Genomic DNA, 10,029 nt, shown 5'->3' with positions numbered 1-10,029 from the left:
ATTATTTGCACTCTTATTTGTTTCAATTCAACAAATGTTTTGCATGTTTTAATTGATAAAATATCATTGTTTTAAACAAAGAATTTTTCAAATTATTGTTTTAAACAACGTGAATATTCACAATGTTGAAAGGATACTTAAGAATGTCTCAGTGCTCTCCCGAGGGTGGTATGATTCCCAACAGGTAAGACATTTGTTCACATTCCTGGCGTGGGTATATCCTTATTTCTCCAGTTTGCTGTTGGGGTTGTTCCCCAAGCAGAGTTGTTGTTGGGATTGTTCCCCAAGCGGGGTGTTGTGTGAAACTTCATACTTTCCTCCAGCAGTAATCTCCCTTCAGCATGGGCGCTTTCCTTTTGGAAGAGTCAGCGGTTGTTGGGTTGACCTCCCGGTACCCCGTCACTTTCCCCAGTATAGTCGCAAGCAGAGTGTTGTTTGAAACTTTATAGTTTTCTCCAGCAGCAGTTTCTCCCCAGCATGGATGTTGTTTTTGGAAGATTCAGTTAGTGGGTTGACATCCCCGTACTTTATCAGTCTCCTCGACATGGTTGCTTTCCATGTTTCCCAGCTTAGTCTGCAGAATGGTTGTTGTGGCAGTTTTTGCCTGTTGAAACTCTCTCGATCCCCAGTAGGGTCGGTTGGTGGCTCTAGCATCCAAAGATTGGATTGATTTCCTGATGGCTTGTGATCCCCAATAGAGTGGCTTTTATTGCAGAATCTACTGGTGTGATTCGTCGGATGTATGTTCTCCCCAAGTAGAGTGGCTTATTGCAGAATCTACTTGTGTGATGCTTTCTCCTTCAGTGGGTTGTTCCCCAGAGTTATTTGGGAGTTGCTTTTGCAGCAGTTCTTGCTTGTGCAGCGAGCTTTTTTCTCAGTTGATACTGGGATCCCCTGCAGAATCTCGAGATTTTCTCTTGTTCCCCTACAGATTGGTCTTGGTGGCAGTTTGCCTGTTGTGACTTTCTGTGCCCTGTTTGGGTTGTTTATTGATCCATCACTCAGAGATTTGGTGTTTCCTGATATTTCTGATCGTTTGCCCCGCAGATCTTTGCTTTATAGCATGTGGGTCTCCGCAGATTGGCTTTCCAGTTGTTTCTCCCCTGGAAGTATAGTACCAGGCGTTTGATTCCTGGGCCTGTTGTGTTAGATATGTCTGTTTTGTCAGCATTCATCAAACATAAATTACACATATTCATGCATATTCATAAACATTCAGATATTCATGTTGCATTGTTTGCCATATATTTCTTGTTTGTTGTGTCTCCTTCTAACGGTGTTATAGATCTCTTTATAGATCTTCCCAAGCAGATGTCGGGTGTTTAATCTCTCCATATAGAGTCAGCCCCGTAAGCAGAAAGTGTCTGTCTTTCCTTCTGCAGTTCCCCACTGAGATGTATCCTCGTGGATGACGGTTGTTTCCGTTTCCTCCCAACACATAAATTGGGATGGATGTTCCTATTGAGTTATATCCTCATAGGACGTGTTTTGATTCAGTCTGTCTTTTCGGATTAATCCCGAATTGGCGTTTTGTCAATTGTTCTTGTACTTCCCTGTGGAATAAACGAATGAACTGCCCAATAACCGGAAATAATTCTTTTTATCCCCAACGGAGTTTTGTGGGCCTCTACCCAGTAACCGGTAGTTGTAAGTCCTATGTTCCTTGCCGTTTTGACGGAATTGGTGGTTATTCCTTTTATTCCTCGGCAAGAGTTTTGGTTGTCTACCTAGTGGTTGGTAGTCGTAAATCCTATTTTCCTGCTATCCAGCAGAGTTTGTGGTTTGTTATAAACCCTGTCTTGTTTCCCGTGCGGATTTGGGATTCGTTCCATCCCCACGTGGAGTTGTTGGTTTTCTACCCAGTATTCGGTAGATGTAAACCCTAATTCGTGTTTATCCCCACCAGAGTATGGCTACTGCCCCGTATTCGGTAGATGTAAGTCCTATCTCCTTTCCCCTAGCAGAGTTAACCTTTGTGGTTCGTTCTGGTTGTTGGTGGATTTTCTGTTGTTGAGGTTTTATCCCCAACAGAGTTGGTGTCTCACAGTGGATTAAGTTGAATAAGTGCCCGATATTTGGCGTTCATTCACCCTATCCCCAGTTGAGTTTGTGGTCTTCTACCCCGTATTCGGTAGTTGTAAATTCCATGTTGTGATTTTGTCTCCCCAGCGGAGTTTGTGCCTTGTGGTAAAGGTGGATAATTGCCGGTTGCTTGCAATTTTATCCCAGCCGAGTCTTTGGTTTTCTACCCAATGGTCGGTAGTGTTAAACCTCTTGTTTCCTCAGCCAGAGTTTTTTGGTATTCTACCCCGTATTCGGTAGTTGTAAACCCTAATTTCTCCCCTTTGCAGAGTTAACCTTGTTATTCATCCTAACCGATGATGGTTACTCTTTGTGGTTATCTTCATTCGTCGTTCGATGTTGATATGCCTCCTTGCTTTTGGGCAATTGCCGGATGCTAGCAATTTATCCTCAGCAAATCTTCTGGATCATTGCCGTATGCTCGCAATGTTATCCCTTTTGAAGTCGCCAGTGGGTCTTTTCACCGTTTGCTAGTGATTTGTTCCCCGGATCATTGATTGTTTATCATTGTATCCCCAGCTAGCCCTTGTGGATAATTGCCGGTTGCTTGCAATTTATCCTCAGCAGGTCTTCTTTCATTTACTCGGTTGCTTGGTAATGATTGTTGTTCCCTTTGATTGGTCATCTTTATATACCTGGTTTTGGTATCCCGATGCCTTTCTTTTCGGTTGATTTATCCTTTGTTTAACCCAGTAACCGGTTATGGATAATCTTCCATGCGAGTATATTATTCACGTTCTGACGGTAATGGATAATATACCTCATGCACTCTTCAGTTGAAACCTTTTGTGTTTCCCTAGTCGAGTAAGATTCGTTATTTCCCTCTGCGGAGTCGAATATTCTTTGTTGTTGGACAATTGTCGGATGCTTGCAATTTATCCTTTTGAGTTGTCTCTCGTTTACCCGGATGCTTGGTATCGATTGTCTCTCTTTTTTTTGGTTAGTCACCTATTATATACTTCGGTATCTCTGGTGTCTCTCCCTTTCGAGTATATTATTCACGTTCTGACGGTAATGAATAATATATCTCATGCGCTCTTTGGTTGGACTCCTTTGTTGATTTTCCCCAGCTGAGCAAGATTCATATTTTTTGTAGAATCGAATATCCATCCTTTAACCAGTTTGTGTTTTGGATGATGAGTGTTTTGGCATATATCCCAATCCACGTTTTCGGTAGATCACCTATTATATACCTCGGTATCTCTGGTGTTTCTTACCATGCGAGTATATTGTCTACGTTCTGACGGTAATAGATAATATATCTCATGCGAGTATTCTATCCACGTTCTGACAGTAATGGATATTATATCTCATGCACTCTTTGGGTTTGTGTCCCCAGTTGAGTAAGATTCGTCTTCCCTTTGTGGATTCGAATGTCCATCCTGTAAGTCGATTTGCTTTTTCAAGCCCTCCTTTCGGATGATGAGTGTTTTGGCATATATACCAATCCACGTTTTTTGGTCACCTATTATATACTTCGGTATCTCTGGTGTTCCTTCCTTTATGCTCCCTATTATGACCTTGGTCCCTTGTGGAGTCAGATTTTCCTGAGTTTGTTGCCTTTATACCGGTAACACCTCATCTTGTTGCTTTTCCCCAGGAAAGTCTCTGTGTCAGACAGTTTCCCGGTGGATTTCTTGTTATGATTTTACCCTTTTGTTGTATTGGCGTTTTCCCCAGTATATGCATTTTCCCGGCAGGGAGGTTCTTTGTGAATCTTTTCCTGGTCCGAGTCCGGATTTTTATCCGAAGTATCCTTTGTGGATAGTTTGAGTCAGCTTGTTGTCTTTCCAATGGAGGTTTGTCCTTTGGAATCTTTTGTTCCCCAGTGTGAGTCCTTTCACTTCCCCAGTGAGGTCTCCAGTTCAGTCGTGTCTTGTGCACGTTGTGTCAGTTTTGTTTTTCCCCAACTCGGAGTCGTGTCCTGCTCACGCATTCTTTTTCTTTTATTATCCCCTATAAGAGTCTTGTTAGAGTCTCTGTTCTTGGTGAGTGGATTACTCCGACGGATCGTCTTTTTTTCTATGTGAATCATTAGCCCCACAGAGTTTGTCTTTTGCATGCATACATCTGCATCATGAGGTCTCTTAGGGACCAAAATTTGTCTCATTACTGTTATTTAAGCCCATTCTACCGCGTCGAGATGAAGATTTCTAAACTTCACTTCTCCGGCTAGAATGACCTTAAATAGGGGCATCTGTAAGACCCCAATTTTGTCCCTAAGATCCCTCATGGCATCATATCATATCATATCATTGCCTCAAGGATCATTGTGCACCTTTGCTTCCCTCCTAGTGGATGGGCTATCTTGTGAGTGTGATTCTTGATCACCAAGCATGTATTGCATTTGTATATCATTGCTTTTCATTTGTTTACTAAAAAAAAGTACAAAAATATGTCATCTAACCTTGTTACTTGCAGCTGAAGCAACATTAGGTCAAGACAGTCAAATGTAGCCATTGAGCAATAGATGGTGGCCATTCTTGAGAATTTGGGCACCATGATCATTCATCAAGAGTTCATATGAGTTGTGATATCATTTGGAATCAAGATCTCAAGTGGTAGAGGCTTGAAGTTCATCAGAACATGGCTCAGTCAACTGAAACCCTAGCAAAGTCAACTGTGGTCAACTGTGCATTTAATCAGGGATTTGAAGGTGGGAGATGGTTAGAAAGGCCTCATTCATGTCCATACAAGTCTCATTTGACATTTCAAACATCATCATTGAAGGATTTGAGGTCAGATGAAAATTTTCCAAAAATAGTAAGTGACCTGTAATTTCAAGCTGCCAAAAATGGAAAGGTCTTCTCCTCAAATTTACATCATCATACAAGCTTCAAATGAAATTTTGTCCAACATGAAAGTTGAAGATCTTGCTGTCACCTTTCCAAAAAGTCCAAGAATATCCATTTCTCATGTGTGGTTGGCAAGTTATGATCAAATCATTATCAAGGATTTTTGAAGTTCAACAAGGCATAACCTTTGAACCAAAAGGCCAATTCATGTGATTCTTTTTGGAGCATTTCACTCTTGATCCCTACTATCATAATCATGCATCACATTTCATCAAAACTCATCACACAAAAAGTGCATTTTTCACTTGACTTCATTTTAAATTTTGGTGGGAAAAGGTGAATTTGAAAAGTATGCATAATTTTCATTCCAAACCAATTCTATTTGCCTTAAAACAGATTTTTAGACTTGCTTCAAGTGAAAATTGCACTGTTCCATTGGCCACATATGCATAAGGGTGATTTTGGCATTTTGGCATAAACCTTCATTTCACTTAATCCATTGCATTTTGCTTAATCATGTTTAACTAGGTTGATTAACAGGGAGTATTTAAACCTAATCATTACAGAAAATCGGGGGAGAACCTCACAATTTCAGATCCAAAACACTTTTCATCTCAAATTCTCTCAAATCCTCTCAACTTTATTCATCGAATTTCATCATTTCTTTTGCTTGTTCCTTGTGCTAATCATCATCTGCAGGTATTATTGAAGTGAATTGAAGCCAAATATTGGAGAATTCTTGAAGAATTGGAACTGTTGAAGCTTGAACATTCACATGGCAGTTGGAGATTTCTTCGAATTTAAGCATTGCTGAGCTAAAGTCTTGCATTCATTCATCTTCCTCATCATCATTGAGCATCTGTTTTGCATTTCCAAGCCTTGAAACGAATCCAGCTCTGCATCATCAACAAGGTAAGAAATCGATTGCTCCAATTCTTGCAATTATCATGTGGATCTTGTAGATCTTGGAATGTAGATCACACTGCACTTTAGATCTTGAATTTTCATTAGGTTTTGAGAAAGTTATGATGATTTGAATGTTGGATGTTAGAACTTGTTTTGCTCGATTCATTTGATGTAGTTAGATTTAGATGAAATTGAGGCGGGATATGTGATGTATGATGAAGGATGATTCGAGTGATATAATTTTCATGCATTTCTGTGGAGTTTGGATCTTGATGATTATGAACAGGATGAATATGATGATGAACATTAGGTTTTCGCGTCCAGAATCCATTTGATCTGCCTGGCCTTTGTTTTGCATGTTTTTCTTTGTTTCTGGCCCATGCACCAATCATATCGTTCCATGTACTTAAGTGAAACGCGGTGTTTCACTTAAGTAGCGCCAAATTTAAATGGCTAACCGGTTCGATACCGGGCGCAGGCATTTTCATTTTTGGCCTTGTATTTTTGATTCATTTATGTTATACATGTTCCCATGCTTCCTTTCATCTTTTTTTTTATTTTCTTCCACATTAAAAAATCCATAACTCCTAAAATAAAAATCCAATTGACATGAAATGTTTTGTGAAATAATCATCATCATGTCTACTTTTTTATGGATATTTTTTCCAGATTTGTGCACGGTTGGATTTAAATATTGCCTAGGGTTTGTTCTTACATACCAATCCTTGCACATTGCTTACCATTTTGTTTGTGAAATCATGATGTTTGATCCTATGGAGTTGAAATTTTGCATGTGTAATCTAGACACCTTGAGTGATCTTTTTGCTTTGAGTTTGCTATTTTTGCATTTCTAGATTGTGAGATATGATGTGATCAATCTAGGTGTGACAATGTGTGTCACACCATTTCTTGTTCATGTTGCTGATTTTATTTACCATGCCATTAAAATGCCAATTGCTCTGAATTTTTGCATGATGACACTTCTGGATGTTAGGATTAAGCATGATTTGTTGTAGAATTTTTGGATCCTTTTCCTATTTGTTTGAGATTTTCTTTGCTGTTTTGTCATTTGTGAACTTTTGTTGAGTGTTCAACTTCCATGGTTGGTGAAATTCTTATGCCTTATCCTATGAGCTTGAAATTTTACACATGTTTTCTAGACACATTGAAGTTCATTTTGGCTTTGGTTTGGATCATTTATAATTTGTCATCACTGTTTTATGCTTGTGTGAAGATGGTGTACCATTTGTGGCCTTGTTTGAGCTTGTTTTTGCATACCATGACTTAGTGATTTTCTTTGACATGCTTCTACTTATCCAAATGCCATGATTTTTGGTGTGTTGCTCATTCAATGTGTTCTGTTTAGGCATGATTTTTCTTGGAATTTATTGAGCCATTTTGGCATTGATATGATTGTGATCATTCTGTTTACCACATTGAGTTTCCAACTTGCCTAGTTTGACATGATTTGTTTATGAAATAGATTTGGTGCATAGTTTTGATATGGGACCAATTGGACTTTGTTCTTATTTTAATCTTGATTTTGATCAATTTTCATGTTCTGTTTTGGATTATTGCTCCTTCTTTGACCCTAGGCCTTGTCCTAGTGGCCTTGCTTCTCATGTTTGAGTTTGTTTTTCAGGTTAAGAAGCAATTGCTTTAAGGAGAATAATTCAAGTTGATTAAGTTTGGTTTATTTGATTGTTATGGACTAACTTGGTTCATTTTGTAGGATGCCTCTAGCTCATTTGATTTGAGCTTGTGCTTTGTACATGTGATTAATTGTGTTGATTGTTGACTCTTATCTTGTCTGTTTTGACTTTGTGATTGGTATACTGATTATGTTTGATTGATTTCAGGTACGTTAGTTGCTATAGTTCCTTTGTGAACTTGCTTTTGCTTTGCTTGATAACATTAGTATTGAGGTATAACATCCTCTTCTTCATGTAGTCTGGAAGACCTGGCCTGTTACTTGGCCAGGCACCTGTCTGAAGTCCTCCTTAAGAGGCAATGCTTGTGATTGTTTATCTTTGTCCCCAAGCAGGAAAAGTCCTTTGATAAGGCAATTGGTAGATAAAAGAGATGTGTAGTCCATCTCCTACTATTCTGTGTGTCATCCCTTTGCTCACATTACATGTTGTAGCATTGTGGATCTTAACCCAAGATCTATAGAGTCCTTAACTTGTGGAGAGAGTTACAACTTTCTGAACTCCCACACCTTCTATCATTTGAAGCTCTCCCTGACCAGGGATAAGAGCATGAGGCACACCCCTCATATCCTTTCATCTGCTTCACCTTAACTCTCAATGTTAAGGTAAAGAGCACCATTCACCCCATTCCAGTTGACTTTAAAGTCTAACCCTTTGCTTGAGCCTAATTGCTTGTATATAGTGTGTGCTAATTGAATCATTGATTGCTTATTGGTTCTTCCATTTGTACATGTTTGCTTGTTTGCCTTTGTGCATTTATCATCAATTGCTCATTATTGCATGATCATCATTTCATATCTTTGTGACATTGTTGTTTGTCCATTGAGGACAATTGTAAGTCCATGTTGATTGGCCATTGTTCCTATGATTTGGAAGGGATTGAGTGTAAGACCATGTTGTTGGCAACTTATAGCCCTTGTGCTTATTGTTTTTGTTTGTTGTATGTGAGGATTCGATTGTAAGTCCATGTTGTTGGCATTTGTATTCCTATGATCATTCTGTGGAGATTGGAATAAGCCCAGATAGATTGGCATCTGATATCCACTATTTTGTTTTGCTTTGGGAGACTGGAGTAAATCCATTTATTGGTATCCGGTATCCACCCTTTTGTTTTATTTTGCTTTAGGAGATTGGAGTAAGACCATTTATTGGCATCTGATATCTATGTTTGTTTTAGGAGATTGGTGTAAATCCATTTATTGGTATCCGGTATCCACCTTTGTTTGTGAGATTGGTGTAAGTCCATTGATTGGCATCCGGTATCATTTGTTTTGTTTATTTGTTATTGCTCTTTGCCTATTCCTAAGGACACACTTGAATCATTTTCTATATGATCTCAAGAAGTGAACCCTTCTAAGAAGTTTTACACTCCTTCATCCATACCCTTTTTGCTCCAAAAATCCTTTTCACATCTTGCTTTCAAATTTGAAATAAATGTTGTGCAAACATCTTCATGCCTTTCCAAATTAGAAACCTGGACCTTAAGTCCTTGATTTTCAAACCTCACTTTTGACAATACTTCTTCCTGAATTGAATCTTAATCATACTTTGACCATCCTTTTGTGAATACTCATAATCAATTAACTTCACTCACTCAATTGTTTTGTGGCTTTGTCCATTCTTGTTAAGTTTTCATACATTAGCCATAGGTTTGATTTATCCTAGTTGGTTGATGTTAATCTCACCTCTTTGTCCTTAGTGATTGAATTGTAAGTCTTCCTTGCTTATTATAGGGTTAACCCCTCACTAGCAAGTTGAAGCTTTTCTCACATGGTGGACTTGTTGTTTCATAAGGTTGAGTTTTCTCCCGTGGGTAACGTAAGACCTTAGGGCTTGTGTTTAAAATTGAATTCACTAATTTTTTGGAAATCTTTTAGCCGAACTACGGCGTTTTGATCCTTTACCTTTTCATGGAAAGGTACGTAGGCAACGGGTTCATCCGTTCAAACACAAAAATAATAACTTGTATATTCTTTTCTCATCATCCCATTCATGTTTGCACAATAAATGTTTCATAACAAATAACATTTTCATTCAACAAGTGTGAAAAGGGCTCCCTAGGAGTACCTAGGACGTTTTGGGTGCCTAACACCTTCCCATTGCGTAATTTACCCCTTACCCAGACTCTCTGATCTTTTCATTAGTTTTCTATGTGTAAAACTTCTTAGGCTTTTGTTCGCTTTTTAGCCATTCCTTAGGATAAATAAAAGTGCGGTGGCGACTCGATTTCTTTGTATGCTTTGCTTATGGTTTAATCAATAAATCATATAGTGACGAATACACCGCTACACGTACGCAGAGTTATATCCCTCTTTGATAGAAAGGAAGCTGATTACTCCGAGAGACCCACCGGCTATACCTGCTAACCCCTAGTGGTGGTATAAGCCTGAGTTACATTGTGTTTACCATTCTGGTGCTCCCGGCCACGACGTGGAGAATTGTTACCCTTTGAAGACTAAGGTGCAAGACCTTGTAAGGTGTGGTATTTTATGTTTTGAGGACATAGGTCCTAATGTGAAGAAGAACCCATTGCCCGA

Source organism: Lathyrus oleraceus, chromosome 3, assembly GCF_024323335.1.
Source record: "Lathyrus oleraceus cultivar Zhongwan6 chromosome 3, CAAS_Psat_ZW6_1.0, whole genome shotgun sequence".
Classification (NCBI taxonomy): domain Eukaryota; kingdom Viridiplantae; phylum Streptophyta; class Magnoliopsida; order Fabales; family Fabaceae; genus Lathyrus; species Lathyrus oleraceus.
The sequence above is the reverse complement of the archived record's forward strand: the minus strand, read 5'-3'. Positions refer to the sequence as shown.